The 17,762-nt window shown below is 36.0% G+C and overlaps 1 long non-coding RNA gene and 1 pseudogene across 4 annotated transcripts; both read left to right on the top strand.

The window, feature by feature from the left end:
• The first annotated feature begins 35 nt into the window (after positions 1-35).
• Positions 36-8,565, top strand: LOC149567397 (transcription initiation factor TFIID subunit 7 pseudogene; annotated as a pseudogene). Of its 3 annotated transcripts, none has more exons than XR_016362408.1 (3): positions 36-153; positions 571-1,317; positions 7,466-8,565. The product of XR_016362408.1 is annotated as a transcription initiation factor TFIID subunit 7 pseudogene, transcript variant X3 (transcript). The 3 variants fall into 3 exon arrangements; XR_016362406.1 differs by lacking the exon at positions 7,466-8,565 and adding an exon at positions 1,769-2,172; XR_016362407.1 differs by lacking the exon at positions 7,466-8,565 and adding an exon at positions 1,769-2,172 and having other exon boundaries at positions 36-1,317.
• Positions 8,566-10,058: 1,493 nt separating this feature from the next.
• LOC149567396 (uncharacterized) lies at positions 10,059-15,674 on the top strand. Its single transcript, XR_016362409.1, has 2 exons — positions 10,059-10,154; positions 15,356-15,674. It is a non-coding gene; the product is annotated as an uncharacterized LOC149567396 (long non-coding RNA).
• The last annotated feature ends 2,088 nt before the right edge of the window (positions 15,675-17,762 follow it).

The following is a 17,762-nucleotide window of genomic DNA, read 5'->3' as shown; positions in this document are numbered from 1 at the left end:
TTTTATTAAATTAAAACAGCACAGGCCTAATCCTCAAGATCGTGCGTGGCTTTCTGTATAATTTGCGGATCTATCCATTCATCTGAGCGGAACCTCTTAACAGGGTTTTGAGCAGCTGGAACATTGTTCTTCGGCATCCGTTACATTATTCAGGTATTTTGAAACCCTAGGTTTCTACGTCCTTCAAATTTGTTTTCTTCGACTCGTCTGTACATCTGCACCATCGTTAAATTCATGTATTCGGAGCCGATTCCGCATAAAACTTCAAACCGTTGATAGAATAACTCATCGAAATATGTAATAAATCGCAGTAAGAGAAACTTCCGCCGTCGTATCCAATTCCTTATCTCATTATCCCGAAAAGGAACCCTCGAATTTCGAAGAGCATCATAGTATAACTCCTGTCCGCCGATAGGTGTTTTGAAACCCTAGTGTTTGTTGACTTTCATAAATTTGTCCTCTTCGAACCGTCTGTTCATCAACACCTTCTCAAAATTCATGTTTTCGGAGCAGATCACGCACTTTTAACTGTTGATGTAGAACTCATCCAAATAATGCAATTTATCGCAGGCACAGAAATTTCCACTGTTTTGTACAAATCTTACTCTTATCATACGTAAAAGGAATCCTCGAACTTTGAAGAGCATAGTACAGCTCCTGTTCGCCGATCTGCAAAATGGAGGAACAATTCATATTAAGAGTTCCGCCTTCCATAGCCGAGAGAATAAACAGAGTACTGGACGAAAATCCGTCTTCGGCGCACGACAACTTCCTCGATATCAGCTTCTCAGACGACGGAAGAAATGGCAGCTTTGTGATCGGAAACGAAAGGTTTCCTGCCTCGCTACTGGATCTACCGGCAATTGTGGAGTCATACAAATCGTACGACGACAGCACGCTGATAAAGACCGCGGACATAGGGCAGATCATCCATGTGCGAGAGGAAGGGCAAGCTTCAGCTGCAGTGGTAGGTCAAGAGTTCAGAGATGGCCTCGCTCCTCCCATGCGGGATGCTCGCCGCCGACGCTTCCGCCGTCGACCTGATATAAACCCTGGTGTTGTTTCCAGAGTTGAAGAGGATCTCATACGCATCATGGCCGGCGGCACTGCTAAGAATGTTGAGGTCGAAGTGGTGGAGGAGGAAGAAGAGGAGGAGGAGGAGGAAGAGGAGAATATTATGACGGCCGCTCTTCCCCCTCTTTCAGCTCAGAAAGAGAAAGAGATTGTTAATGGCGAAGCTGTGGATGCAGAGATGAAGGATGCCTCTGAGAGCTTCGAAAGCGATGATGAATCTCGCTTCTAGGGTTTCATTTCCAGGTAACAGACTGGTTTTGGTTTGATATGCTGTTACCCAGGAAATACCTCTGTTTAGGGCATTTGGGTTATTATTGTTTAGGGTTTCTGGGTTATCATTTGGGGCTTCTTGCAGATCTTGTTTAATATGTGAAAGGAGAGTATGATTTAATTGTAGAATTCATGATGTATGTAGAATGTGTTGAGTTCACTTTTTTTACAAGAAAATAGAAAAATAGTGAACAATCTTTTACTTAAATTGGGTGCTTTATTTTGTTTTTGAACTTCTTTTATGATGGAACTTTTATTCTTCTGTGAGCTTTAATTAATTATTGTTTATTCAGTTTTTAGATGCCTTTGAAATGGTAAATATTAATCCTTCTTTCTTTAAAATGGTATGATAGTTCTTTTTTATTCAACATATTTGTAATGGCCAAATGACATTGATTTTACTTTTCTTGTTTATTTGAATTAGGGGAAGAGACGTAGTCACTGATAAGGTCTTCAATTACTGTGATAGAATTTGGGGGTCCAAGCTATTGTGGACATACCAAACTAACATAGTGCAATTGTAAGGTGGGAGCAAAGGAGCTTGGAAACATCGTTTGAAGCAAGAGAGTTCTTCACTCTACCATTCAATTTATCATTCCAAAATTTAAGATTTAATCATGGAGTAGAAAGCACAGATTCTAATTATGACTTTGAGTGCTTTAGTCATGGGGGATTGGTATGCTTTCTTTGGTTATTCTCAAATCTATGAATTGCCACTTCATCCTCAAATTCAAATTCAATTGTAATATACATGCTAGGGTTTCAATATGAGGCACTATTAGCATAAGTACCTGTGCTAGTCAATACTAATGAGATCCTTATCAATCACCAGAGATCCAAGCGTGCATCATCTTTGATATTCACAAATGCACTTGAATGACCATTCATGTCTCGTTTTCTTTTTTACTAAATCTAAAACAATATTTATTTACAAAAAATTCAAAAATGAAAAAACCCATTTGATATCAAAACTCCTAATTAGTTCAATGACTAAAAGAGCTGCAATCCTTCTGAGTGCACTGCATTATTATATATTCAGAATACACAACATCTGTTCAGAATTAAAATTACATTCTCCAGTGATAGATATTTTTTTGAATATCATATGCAAAGGAAAGCCCTTCTACATTTGTTTCCAATTACTCACATGTCCTCTTTGATCTCTATTTGGCACGAGAACAGAAATTGGTGTTCCAGTAGTTTGACCTGCAAAAAACTATAAAGATGATCAAATACTCAACACCATTAATATTATACAATAGTATCAGTCATGTATTTGTTGTTAGGAAACAAAGTGAGCCCCATATAGATCAAGAGTTCAAAAAACAGTCTGTTGACAAAGTGCTTAAATTTGAAAACTAACCTTCACATAGGCCAGACAAAATCTTGCATGTGTCAGTTTCTTTTCTAGGAGTGGTGGTACGGCTTTGTCCCAGCCTCCTAAAGTTCAAAAGAATTTTGCAAAGGCATTCAGAATACTTATAATCATCTATCTTCTCTGACAAGATGAGCTAACACAATATAAATATCTTGGCAGCTTTCAATGAAATATATACATGCAAGGGGGAAAATGTTGACTTTAAGATCAACTGATGATCACAGGAAGAAAACAGAACCCATAAATACATTCATGACAATGTCTCGAAATGGTCAGTGCCTAATGCCTATCATTTTATTCTACTATCCTATACCTTTCGCATTATTCTAGGGCCATTTCTTGATTACTTATCCTCTTATAAGCCACTTTTAACAGATAAACAGTTCTCAACAAATCAATAGCAATGCAACTAAGCACATACAGTTTGACATGATATTATCACTCATAGCTCATTTGAAAAATCAAGATACAAGCATCAGTATATCAACTTGTAACAGAAAGCAACATATATCAATCATCATCCAATGCAAAATAAAAAGTATCACACAGACACACATCTGGTCTTGTTACAGCCATCCTCTGTTCATATGGTGGACTAGTCTCATGGTAAGAACGGTTTACTTAAGCTATTCTCTATAAGTATCATCCTTGAGTTCGACATTGACTATGGATAAACAACACTGACCATAACAAATTTAAGAGTTTCACTGCAATTTGTGTATCCACGATCATCCTTACCACGAATCATAGATCTACAATACAAACGTTTTAAATCATCACTGAGGTGGTAAGGAACTACAAAAAGAGGAGACATGTTGTACTTTGAATCCAACACAATGCCCTTTCTTGCCAATATAATTTAAGTACCACATTCATTAATTTTCTGCTCAGTTGTTCCCATCTGTTGGTGCACAAGTAATATAACACTCACAGCTGAAATAAACCTCAGGAGACATGCAACAAAAACCAGTAACGAAACTATACTGATGCAAAAATTAATATGACATGATATTTCAATATTTATTAATTAACAGGATACAACTACAAAGAAGTTCTTCTCCTTATATAGAGATTGGAGAAGAAACCACTCGGACAGAAAAACATTACAAATTGCTTAAAGATAGAAAGCGAATACTAAAAAAATGGAAAGAAAAATTTGCCACTGAGGTGACATTATTATGATCATAAGCCTTATCTGCTAATAATTTGGTATTATTCAGATACATACAAACAACAATAAATACAAAGGAAATAGCAATCAAGACTCAAAACAGATGTCATGCTCTCTTTGTTAAAATTGTTGATTTAAACTAGATTTTTAAAATAAGGAAAAGTGCTGATTGGATAAGGCTCACTGGCCAAGCATAGGAAAAATTCCCAGTCAATCTCTCTAAAATGCTTATTTGTGGGAATTTTATTCTTTATATGCACATTATATCTTCCTTAGTTTAATGATTATGCGGATAGAAAAAGCTCCGATAAACTAGGCAATGTATAGAAGAGAGATCACTACAAACATGATCTCATCATTGCATCTCGCAGGTGAAGTTCTTTCAAACTTTTAGACTAAATGATGAAATTTTTGACATAAGAGATGACTATTGATAACATTACTTTGCAGCTGTTCAGGTATACATTCATTTGCCTCATTCAATTGGTGTGCATCTGAATATTGAGCATACCGTCCTCAGACAACATTACAAAACTTGAAGTGGTAACCTAAAGAAGAGTGATATACATGCCTTGTGATTAGAGCTATTAGAATTCCACAATCTATAGGAATGTTCATGACAATTTCCAGATTTGATTGTGTAAAAAGTTTTTATCAGTAACGTTTTGAATCACACTACATGATCCATCATTGAGATGCAAGAGAGCATAAGTGATCCAAAACATTGATGACAAAAAAATTTACACAATCAAATCCAGAAATTGTCATGAACGTGCCTTGTTGTTCACACACAACATAATGGATACTGGGTTGAGCTCTAAGATTTTAGTGAAAGGCATTCAGTCCAACTTCTAAGAAACTAGACTAAGTCTTCATCTTCCAGTATTGATCATTGTTAAACATATGCTCAAACATCATCGCGTTTGAAAGAACAAGATATTCAATGATAGTTGAGAAATATCTTGATCTCTGGCTCAGGTCTTTTGTAGAAATGCATATATTCTATTATTAAAATTGATTGAATCATTCAAAAAAAAAAAGATTTGTCTTGCTCCTTTCTATGGTACATAAATGGAGCTTGAAGAACAATTGGGATCATATAAAGCACCAAATCTTGGAAGTTGTAGCCTAATGAAGAGTGATAGAAACTTCCCTCATGAGAGTTGGTGTATGTGCCTTGATATTGCTCACATTGAAAACATCATGGACCAAGCCGAGCTCTAAGATCTAATAGAAATGCACCCAAGCCAACTTCTTGGAAACTAGACTAAGGCCCGTATTGGTGGTCATTATCTTCTGACGTTGTTTGTCTTTAATTGCTAAACGTATGCTTGTCCCAACGAAGCCAAAAACCATCACTAACATACAAAGAATGGTGCATCCAATGATGGTTACAAAATATGTGAATTTCACATCGGTCTTTTGTAGAAATGTTGATATTTTGTAAGGAAGATCGAGTAAATTCTTCGGCAAAAATAAAGATTTAACTTGCTTCTGCCTATGGTACATAAATGGAGCTAAAAGAAGACTCTTAAAGGTGGATTCACACAGAGGTTGCATATGCACTTCAAGTTAAAGCATTTAAAATTGTTCGAAAATTTCAGCATTTAGGCATTTCAGCCTTTTAAATATTTTTTGAATATATTTATGATCACTGTATCTTTGTTGTCAGCAATTATCGAAAGCAGAAATCTTTGTAATCATTGAATGAGTTATTTGAATCAAATACTCTGGTCTAGTCAGTTTATGTGTGTATTATCTGACAATATGATCGAATCCGTGGAAAAGTCACATATAGCAGTAAAAAAGAGGATGAGGGCACAACTTCAGAAATGCTAATGATAGTAATATGTATCATGACAGTGATATGTAAATCAGTTTTGGATCTCAAAACAGATACTATTGTTCAGAGATTTAATTCAGAGCTTTAAAAACATAATCTCAAACTAGAAGAATCTAGCTAGTCGGCAATACAATCAGATTTAGTTGATGATATTTGTGGAGTTGGCATGGCAGTATAACAGTTTTGAGTAGCCGAATGGATTGACTCAACATCACTTTCCATAATTTATAAGAGATTCCTCACCCTATTGATCATAGTGTGATGGGAAGCCCGCCCAAGTCATCTAGCTTTCAGCTTTCCCATAAGCATCTGGTAATTGTAATTTCACTCCTTGCATCACCTTAAATTACCAAGCCAGTTCTGCAATTTTAATGCCCTATGTAGCACTTTGTATCTCGAAATTGGGAACAACAGGGACAACTTCTTGGTAAACAGAGTGGGTACCCTATAAGTTTGCTAACGTGTAACACCTTTTATTTGAAGTTTATTGTCCCTATGGACCTGTAGACCTGTAGCATATATTATTGATCTTCTAACAGAAAGACAAACCAAAAAGAAATATTTTGTGATAGAGTGAATTACATGGCATCTCTTCATGCAAGATTGATCATTTTGTGTTGTAAGACTAGTGGTCAGAAGCATGGTTTGGGATTTATTATTAGAATTTATGAGTCTTCTACTTTATGGAGAGGCCTTCTGGCATGCTCTATTTGACTATAAATCAGAGTGTGTACTGTATAAGTTTTATGAGGTGTGGCACCTTTTCTAAGAACAATGATCAGAAGAATGCTTTGGGATTTATTATAGGAATTTATGGATCTTTTACTTTATGGAGAGACCTTCTGGCATGCTCTATTTGACTATAAATCAAAGTGTGTACCCTATAAGTTTTCTGACATGTGGCATGTTTTCTTTGAAGTCTATAGTCTATCTAGACCTGACCACCTGTAGCATATACAATTGATCTTCTGTACAGAAAGACAAACCAAAAATAATATTGTGCGAGAGAGGCTTAATTACATGGCGTCACTTCATGCAACATTGATCGTTTTGTGTCGTAAGAATAATGGTCTGAATCATGGTTTTGGATTTAGCATTGGAATTTATGGATCTTCCACTTTATGGAGAGGCCTTTCGGCATGCTCTGCATGACTAAATCAGTTGAGCACATTTAATGGTTATCATGAGTACAGTGAGATATTCATATAATATGGTGAGTTTTATGTTGGGTCCTGACTCTCAAGAGATGTATATGTTTCTTAGGGAAGGTGCCATATAGAGAGACAAATTTGCAGACTACAGATAGCTACACAGTCCTCAATTTTTAAACATATGTATGGATAAAGCTAATCCAAGATATTTATTGTAAGACTTATGCAGTAACTAGTTTGCTATTTGTTTTGTCAAACTGTAATTATGCTGATAGGCAAAACTACAATGGGAGCAAAGGGGTTTTATGAGTGGATAACAAGAACTCCTAAAATATTATAGGGAGCTATTAGCTTGCTGAACCTTCATTACAGCTAGTTGTGTGTTGGACACACAGATTATAGTTTGAGGCACTTTCTAATTTATGTTGCAATTCAAATATAGGCATTCTGAAGTCAGACGGCTTGTTATTTTTGAGATAGATTTATTTGAGATACTATATGAGTATGTATATGAGTACACTACCATTTTTTGTGTTTATAAATGCTCACATTCACTGTCTTTTTCTGGTGGAGTGCAGATGAATTTATGTTTTCTTTCTGTTCAACTAGAGATGAGGTTGACATCATACTAAATGCTAGAGACTTGAAAGGGTTATGAAAGGGAATGAACAAAAGAAAACATACTATACTGCTGTATAATGAAGCTTTATTGAAATGACTGGTGAGTTATAAGAAGGTAGCAATCTCTATTGTGGGATGCCAAGCTACAACATGATAACTGTGCCTGGATAATAATTCCTTTATAGCTATTTGGTATTTTTAGCCGATAGGCTTTCCTTCTGAGGTTGCCAGCAACCGGAAGTTGTCTCACACCGGGAAACAAGCTATCTGAAAACCATTTACCTATCATAGTACGGGGTGATTGTTATATCAAATCTGTGGAATAGATTCTATCTTGATTGATTGTATGCAATCAGCAGTTTTCAAATCACATCATTCATTGTAGGTTCCCCTCTTTCACATGTTATCGATCTGTCACTTTCATGAACATCAATTCTATATTTGTTGTCATTAAATGCGCACAATGGGATTCTTTGGGTTGTGCTACAAAGCTAGCATTGCAAGAGAGGGATGCAGGGAATTCTTTCTGGCGATGATGAAGGCAAGCATTTCAGCAAGATCAGTGAGCAAGACGAAATGGAGGCCTGGACCATGCATGCCGACATCACATTTATATGCAGTGTGCCCAACCCAAGCACAAGGGCAATACCAAAGAGAATCATCTTTAATAAATGCTTTTTACCCGTAATAACAGTATTACTCTCTGGAAAGAAGAAATGCTCCGAGACGAACTCTATGGGATCAGGCCAAATGTGCAGGTCAAAAGAAATAGAAGCCTTTCATTGGCTTCTACCACTTTACAGCACCTTAGACCTACATTTAGTTATGAATGGCTCTGCTTAAATAATTTTTATCTGGGCTATAAACTCTAATTAAGGCAGGACTGAATTTCTCGTACGCATAAAGTTTGGTACCTCTATATTCCAGTTTGTTCGTGCTATAAAAATAATGAGAATCAATATCTGCAGTACAACTTTGCCAATCATACACCACCATATTCACTGTAAATAATGTTAAACATTTAAATAATATATTATCAGTTGTTCTTCCTGTATAAGATATTGATCAATTTTATATCCTGTACAAGAAGGAAAGTGTTCACACTTTTTGCTTCTGATGTTACAAAACCCAACGATATTTCAGCTGGCAGACCCACAATGTAATAAGAGATAATATTGACATATGCCACAAATTTTTGCCACCCACATCCAATTGCTACACCTGTTGCATCAACCAATTTGTTCATTTTCAAGCTGAACAAAAATTTAAAATTTAGTGGTTGAAAGAATTAACTTTTTTTTTTCAGACTCTTTTCCGAACCGTAGGACTCAGATAGAATATAATGGCCATATTGGTCATTAAATGTCCATATTAGAATATATAGTGGCCATATCAGTCATGGAGAATATAATTGCTTTGGACATGAAAATAGTGGAGGGGAACCTGAAAGAATAGGCTGGGCACCATTCAGAAACACAGATATTGCAAGCAATTGTGTTATGGAAGACATTGCTTGTGAATAGTTTGCCAAGGTATTTGTGAAGAGCTAATATCACAATGCCCAGGAGAAAACTGATTGTGATGGAGGTAGACACAACAAAAAATATCGATGGTGTATGAGTGGTAGACTAGTGTTGTCTGTCTGGGTGCGGCAAGGTCTTTCATCCACTTCTACCGCTTGATGAAGAACAGAGGTGCGAGAAGGGGAAGAAAGTTATGGATTTAGAACACTATTACCAAAATTCCCTAAATCACTTTGTCAATCTCGTCTGATGAAGTCTTTCTCCAGCCGGGTACTGACACATATGTAGAGCAAGATGCTGAAAATGGAAAAGTGGGTGTTGTAGAGCACCCAAATGGAGGACTGCAATGACTGACCCCACTTATGGTAAACTAGGATGCAAATGCGGTAGTTAATTGTGCAATTTCCTCTTCTTCATTCTCTTTCCAGGGGTGCTAGACACAACTTTCATTTATGCACATAATGGTAACAAAGAGTGATTATAAATATTATTTCCAGCATTGATTCTTTCTTTACCAATTTCACTTCTATTTTTTCAATTTTATGTGATTATATATGTTTTATGGACTAAAGGAGCCTACTAAAAATAAATTTTACTGTGCTCAGAGAGAAATGATATAGGGAAAATCCTAGGCTAATTTCCTAATCCATAACTCAAAATTTGTTGACCTCCATAGGTGAGTGAAGAGCTTAAAGCTAAACTATCAATTTTTTCCCATTTACGGAGCTCTTTGTAGAATTCATAGTGTGAGGTGGTCTAAAGTGCTATTTTAAAATGTTCTCCCAATACCTGCCACTAAGACCCCCAATAGCTGCTATAGTACTTTATGCACAAATGGATCAATCAGCAATCAAGAAAACAAAAAAATGAAAAAAAGGTGAACGACTATTGGTGTTTATGGTGATTTGTTTTGGCATGTTTGTGGGTAGGTACTGGGGTTTTTTAGGGCGGTAAATCAGGGGAAAGGTAATGGTTAATGAAGCAGAATTGCGTACATGGACGACAATTAACTTGTTTTCCCTTATGTAGTAGAAAGGATCTTGTACAAGGCTCTCGAATGGAAATATTTCAAATTGGTAGAACAACTCAAAATGCAGCTATCACTGGAAATGGAGTAATGAAGGTAAGATGAATCTTGCTAAGAAATTATAAGGCACTACTAAATTAGATAAACTCGACCAACTCAATCAATGGTATGCAAATTTTTACTTGGCTCTTACAATTTTTTTGATTAATCATGTCAATGCTTATTCTAAAAAGAAATCTTTAAATTTTTAAAAAACAATATACTTCTTATGACACAACAACTTCTCAATTAATTGATTTAGTTGGATATTTTAATTAAAAAGAATATTTGAAAAAGAGCGTTGGTGTAGCATTTTATGTTCAATCTTATAGTCTTGAAATCAAATCTTATCCATAAGGTCATATTGAAAAAGAAAAATTAGAAATTTCTAATTCATGTATGTATTGATGTAATAATCATATCTTATAAAATCATCTTTATAATTTGTTAATGTATTGTAATATACTGGATCTGCCTTACAAAAAATAAATTATTTTGTTTGATATCAAATGTTTTAAAATATGTATCTTTTATTTTTTAATGTATATTAGTGTATTTTTATATTGTATTGCATCATTAATAATTAAGATGAAATAATAACCTTTTTTACTATGGGTAAAAAAAAGTTTTGAAATACATGTACAGCTTGGAAAAAATTAGCTCTAAAAGATAGCTCACATACCAATAGAAGCCTATTTAAAGACTGAAAATCATCAAGCTATAAACTAAAAATTCATTCAAAATCATTGAAACAAGGCCACTAATCCAAAAAGTTCTCATAGGCTCTCCATACTTGAAGCATGGGTAGTGAAAAGGATCCCATAGTATCTAGGAGGATTTTGAATAGGCTCCCATAACCTCAATGAGCTTGCTCCCACAACTAGACAAAGAAAGCCCTCAACAAGGCAGCCATAAAGATAGGAGAAACCCTTAACCATGTAACTCAAGACCAAAGAAGATGTCCACAATATGCATGGAGATGTAGAGTAAAAGATTTAAACTAAACCCAAAATTGTCACATATAATCAATGCACAATTGATATGTAGCAAGATAGAGAAATCCCAGACCTATAGCTCTAAAGGAAACAAAAGAATCTATAGCCCAAAAATTGTCATAAATAAAATTGGTTCATTGGAAATAAATAAAACCAACAAGAAGACCCATCAAGAAAAATCATCCAACAATATAAACAAAGAGTAGATGTCAAAAAAAATAAACCTTCTCTAAAGTGATCGTCTATGAGTCCAACTAGAAAGAGCTCACACCACAAAGATATGAATGGAATGAGGAATATGGAGAGACAAATTCTAATAACATGAGAACAAACCCTAACTAGCAAGCTCTTCTATGTCAACCACCTAATAAACCACAACAACCTCCTCCATGTTTCAATGTGAATGACTTTTACTATCACAAGAAAAGCCTTGAGCATTTCAATATTTGCCAAAGTACAAAACCACCTCCACAACTAGAATGGAAGGCTCAGGCATAAAGAAAAAACTAGAATTGATGCTATCATATCCTTTACCTAGACAAGGCCTATCCATTTTGGTAAAATGGAACGTGCTTAACACGGGTTCAATGGAAAGCAATGAGATAACACAATCCCACAAAATGTCAGCTAAGGTCTCTCTCTCTGTCTCTCCCCCTCATGCCCTTGCAGTGCTAGATTGACTTCGCATGGACTCATTTGGGTTGATGGACATGTTGCAAAATGTGTTACAAACCTTCAAAACAATAAAATCAATATCATTTAAATTTAACTAGATTTAAAATTAACAACAATTACTAAAGTAACTGCCCCTCGCTCGGCTCTTGGGTCTCCTTGTTCGGGAGGAAGGACTTTTCTAGACGTGGCTGCCTTCAAAGTCGGCTTACATGGTGCTCTCCCTCATGTTGGCTTACATGGCGCTCTCCCTCATGCGGCTTCATCTGGGCCCCCTCTTGTGTCGCCTGTAAGAGCTTTAAATCCTATCAAGGTTTCTCTTCATCTTGAATCTATTGAAGAAATTTTTCATACGACAGAAGAGCTCTCCTCTCTTGCTGCCATTTTTCAATTTCGAGGTTATCGACCCTCTCTTGTTGATCTACATGTTTGGATCTCCAAGAATTGGATGCCACTCATAGAAAATAATGTTCACATCTTCTCGTGTGCAAAAGGTTTTTTATTAGCTAAGTTTCAAAGTTCTGATGACAGGAAGATTATTTTGTGTCACAATTATTTTTCTTGGCAGGGCAAATTTCCACTTATGGCCAAACCATGACACACGGAATTTGGTCCACTCTCAGAATCCTTTAATAAGTTCTCTATCTGGGTCCGGCTTCCTAATCTTTCGATTCATCTTTGGCAGGATTCGATTTTTGAAACTATTGGTAATGCTATTGGTGATTTCTTATATGTGGATGCTGACACTTTGGATATTCTCCATTCGACCTGTGCGCGCTTTCTTGTAAACTTGGATGTTTCTAAGGGCCTTCCTGAGACGATTTGCTTGGATTCCTCAAGGGGCTCTTGGACACAAATGTTGGATTTCGAGGGTATCCCTTTTCGTTGCAGGAACTGCCACTTGACGAGGCACATTGCTGCCCGTTGGGCTGTTGGGAAATCCAAGTCTAGATGACCACCTTCTTGGTTGTCTGAGCACTACACGGTGAAACAATCTCGGCCTGCCCCTGTGGATTCTGAGGCTAAGGCTAGTGTCCATTCTGAGCCAGTGGTTGAGGTGGATGCTTTGGTGAATTCCTTGGATGCTCCTGCGAATGCTGTGGCTGTGGATTGCGTTCTTTCTGCACTCGTGGTTGAGGAGGATGCTTTGGTCTCTTCCCCTGCTTCGGATGATCCTCCTAGGGAGTCTGTTTCTCTCAGGGAGTTTGATGCGGCTTCTGTGTCCCTTGGATTCCTTGGGTCTTTATCTTTTGAGGATTAGGTTGCTGAGGCAGTGAAGTTTGAGGATGGTTGGATTGCGGTTAAAAAGAAGAAGACTAAGTCTTCTGCTCCCCCTTAAGATATGATCCTTCGGTCGCGTAAGGACAACTTCAAATCAAAAGGAAAATCTTATGTTCCCTTATGCTGACTAGTTTTTTAGTGATGGTGAACTGGCCGAGTTTTTGGTTTGTTGGAAACTGGTTTGGGAGGTTTGTCAGGTTGCTTTGTTCTAGTCTGTTGACTTTCCAGATTCTAGTGTTCTTATGGTTGATTTTTCTGGTCACATCTGTTGGTCTTAGGTCCCTGTAAAACCTGGTTTAGTTGTTTTGCTGGTTTTAGGTCCTCTTTAAACCTGGGTGTGCTTAATGGTTTATCTTTCTGTTTGTTGTAAAGAGTTTCGGGACCCCTTCAAAACCTGCTTTTACCTTAATCTAAAACAATTACTAAGGTAAAACATTTCTTTCAATTAGTTTAGCTTGAGCAGATCCATTTTGAGAATGCTTTAAATATGAATTGCTATATGGCAGTTTACAATGAACCAACAGATTTCTCTCCACATGAGTTTCATGCATCAATGGTCTCTTTGATATTTTAAGGCTTCATCCCTTACCAAAGGATGACTTGATTGATGACCCTACTTTTTGATTTTCTTTTTATTGCTTTGAAATATATCCCAAGACTTTGCACTTCAAGAATTCCTTTATCATCTACTCTCGGACAAAGTTTGATGCCTTATCAAGTGATCTTGCACAAATGACTTTCTCACTTGATTGTATGATTTTGAATCTAAATTTGCAATGACCACAAATCTGAACATATTCTATATCACTTGGAAATTATTTAGTACCATTTCAACATATTTCCAAGGGAGAGCGTGTATTTTTTTTGAAGTCAAATTGGCTCATGAACATGTCAATAGCTAAATAGATGCCATTTAATATCTACAAGTCTAAGACAAGTTTAAGAAACAACTGTTTGAAGAGTAGATACAAATTAAGTTTGAAAACAAAATTATATAAACAAAACTTAATGGCTAACTTCCTCAAAGTTAGCAAACATGCAAATTTATTCAATACATTATTATTAAATATAGATTCAATTAGTATGCTCTTCACTCAAACACCTGTCGGCAAACCCCTTGCACCTTCTTTGGGTGCAAGTGCTAGTTTTAAATTTACCAGAAAAAATTGGTCTTTAACCTGAAAACCATGTGGCAATTTACAAAAGCTGGATAAAGAGGTTTCAATTTTTTAATGCAACTGTCTACACTTTTTTTTCTTTTTAACAATTTTTGGACTATTTGAAGCTTCTTCTATTTTTTTGATAAATTATTTGAATCATTTCTTAGCAGTCAAATTTTTCTTGCATAAAATATATGCCAAAACAAAGAATTTCAGAGGGTAGTTGGTGCTGCAATAACATCTTAGGGTATTCTATCTTGCATCACCCAAAAAGGATAGTGAGCTTCACAAGCATGGCAAAATAGAAGGTATCATTTTTTATCAAGGTTATGGTGAGCACAAAAAAAGGTGAAGAGTCATGGTATGTAAAATTATGAGCTATCATATGGAAATGAAAAAGCATCATGTTGAAGTAAATGATATAAATCAGTCTTCCAAAAGGAGGCCTCTTGGAAAGAGAAATGGCGATCTTTTTTTTCTTTTGGTAGATAAAGACACTTGGAGAAGGTACAAATGTTCAATTTGGGTTTTGTAAAGAGAGATCAAATGAACGAGTACAAGGATTTGTCATAGTGGAGGACGAGCTTAAATTTGTAAAAACTGTTGTTGTTGTTCATGTCTTCTTGCTATCTTAAAAATTTGAATCAAACCATTGAATTTTGTGTTTCCATAGTGCATCAGCGATCTTTTGATTTAATCTAAAGCATTCTGACACATTAAGAGGCCTCGAACATTAATTAAAAGCAAAGAAGTTGTGCTAGCCACCCAGCATGTTGGTCTTTTTTTTCACTAAAACTATTTTTCCAATGTTTTCCTGAATTGCCTCTTAGTTTAAGAAATGTACTTGGGTTATTCCAAACTAATTTTTGATTTCAAGGATAGTAGTCTTTTAGAACTTAAAAAATATAATTGAAATTTATATTTTTTAAATTTACAATTCAGTTTCACCTCTATGAATGATACTTTGTGAAATAGATGTATGGTTCTTAGCTGCCAGCAACAAGGAATTTTTAAAGAGAAATTAAGCTTATAAGATGAACTTTTTGTCCCATGAGATACCTTTCTAAAGAAGAGTTAATGTTTCTAATTCTGCATATCTGAGCAAAGATGAAGATGGGATTGTCAAATAACAAAAGATAGTTCATCGCAGGTACATACAGTCAATCGCAAAAGATATAAAATATTGTATGCTAAAGTGGTGAGGTAGGAGAGAGAACTTTCAGCATGAGCTTGATCGTCCAGATGCATTCATGTGAATCAAAATAACCTTCCATCTTATCCATTATGAAATATTCCTTGTATACTTATATACTACTGGGGCTATTGATTGAATTCAATCGATGGAACACAGTTCAATTCTTTAAAGTACATTCACACTTGAACATGGGGAACGTTAGGAAAAAATCTATTTTATTTGATTGTAAGTCAGTTTTGGAACTGAAAATAGATATTGTTGTTCAGAGATTTAATTCGGAGTTTTAAAAACATAATCTCAAACTAGAAGAATCTAAGCTAGTCGCCAAGAAAATCAGATTTAGTTGATGATATATTTGGAGCCGGCATGACAATATAACAGTTTGACGCGCAATTTTGAGTAGCTGATCGGATTGACTCAACTTCACTTTCCATAATGTATAAGAGGTCCCTCGCCCTGTTGATCATAGTGTGATGGGAAGCCCACCCAAGTCATCTAGCTTTCAGCTTTCCCATAAGCCTCTGGTAATAGTAATTTCACTCCTTGCAACAGCTTAAATGACCAAGCCAGGTCTGCAATTTAAGGCCCTGTGTAGCACTCTATATCTCAAAATTCGCTTCCTCGTTGAGCAGTGGTATGCCCTAAGCTATGCACTAATATGATGATATCCTAGTGATGGACAACAATTATAAATCGAACCTATTACCTATGTGGATCTAAGTTGTACAAGTAGATATGATAGTGGAAACCTGATTCAATGACTTCAATGTAATTGTCCAACACTATTCTAATATTTTGTCCAGCAAATAGAATTGCACAAATTTGTGTCTACAAGTAAGTATTGGACTAATAGGCAGTGACATATATCAATCCTTCAATTCACCTCAGTTGACCATTAAGGACACCAAATTATCAAATTAGCACACCTGCAACACTTGTGTGGATCAAATTATCTAAGTTGCCAATGTAAGGCAAGAGACCTAGAAGGATCACTATGTAAGGGATAGGTAATTTGTAGCCTTTAAATGGGTTTAATGAAGTTAAAAAATATAATATAATCAATATAACCTTAAAATGATGTAATGAATAATGGGCACACTAGTGTGTCTAGTTAGCAGTAAGGCCCATTAGGGTTAAATGGGGGTAATATGTAGCATTAAGAAATTTTAGGAATAAGTATGCTTCAAGGTATTAGTAAGATCATTTTCAAGATGTAAAGGGTGGAAAGAATGAATAATTTTTGAGTTGACAACATAGTTGGCAACTTGACGACACATTATGATTAACTTAATTGAGTTTGTTTGTATAACAATTAATTTGGGAGTAGTTGAAGTCAGTTGAAGGGATGGTTAGCTAGGTGGTCAGGTTTTGGAACAACTTGTGGGCTTTATAAATGTGTAAAATTTATGTTCAAAGCATCATGGTGGAGAGTGGGTTAATGTATTGATATTGAGAATCAATAAGAAGATAAATTTGTTATGCATTTTGTTCTTTCTTGGTCACTGTAATAGTCAGCTTCCATGGTGCCTTCTAGTAGTTCAAACAACAATATTTTTAAGAATAATTGTTTATAGAGGATATTAGAATGTGTTAAACTCATCTTGGTCATCAAACTATTCCATTTGGCAGTCTGTACACTTAAATACCCTCTATTAGGGTATCTTGTGACTTATAAAATGTAATCTCCATCTGAGTTTACGTGCAATAAGCCTCCATATTGGGAAGGGATATGGAAGAATGTATAGACTACCTATCATATGAACTGTAGAATGACCATGCAAGATGGGGGCACGAGAATCAAAGATGAGAAGATTGTGATTAGCCAGGGTTGTGGTTGGGATAGTAGAGTAAAAAGTTGGATCTGCTATTCTGATGACACAACCCTTTCTTTAACTTCTGGGTTTGGCATGCATCCCTACTTGGATCCATTGCTATTGACAAGGCCACAAACACCACAACTTCCTCCATGCAAGCCACATGTCTCATGGCTAGTTGAACAATAGGTTTACTGCATTTTCTTTCTCCTTGAATAGTAGATCTTGTCACAAAGCCTCCATAAGAAGGAAATGACCATGTGCTAAAATTGAAATCTCAATTGCCGGGAGGGGTTGAAATAGGAGAGTTAGCAATAGGAGTACTTGATGACTTGTCATGACCAGTGTCTATAAGAAATTTGCCACCCTTTGTTTAACTGATTACTGATTCTACTAGCAACAATCCATTAACCATCCCAACCAAACCACCCCCTTCTACCATAAGCTCAAATTTACACCCTGACCCACCACTAGACCCATGCTCTTTCCATGCTTCCAAGCAACCCCAAGGTATCCAACTGTCCTCACCCTTATGATCAAATTTGAGG

Source organism: Cupressus sempervirens, chromosome 3, assembly GCF_028749045.1.
Source record: "Cupressus sempervirens isolate cs-2001-9-10 chromosome 3, ASM2874904v1, whole genome shotgun sequence".
Lineage (NCBI taxonomy): Eukaryota > Viridiplantae > Streptophyta > Pinopsida > Cupressales > Cupressaceae > Cupressus > Cupressus sempervirens.
This window is presented reverse-complemented; position numbering and strand designations above follow the sequence as displayed.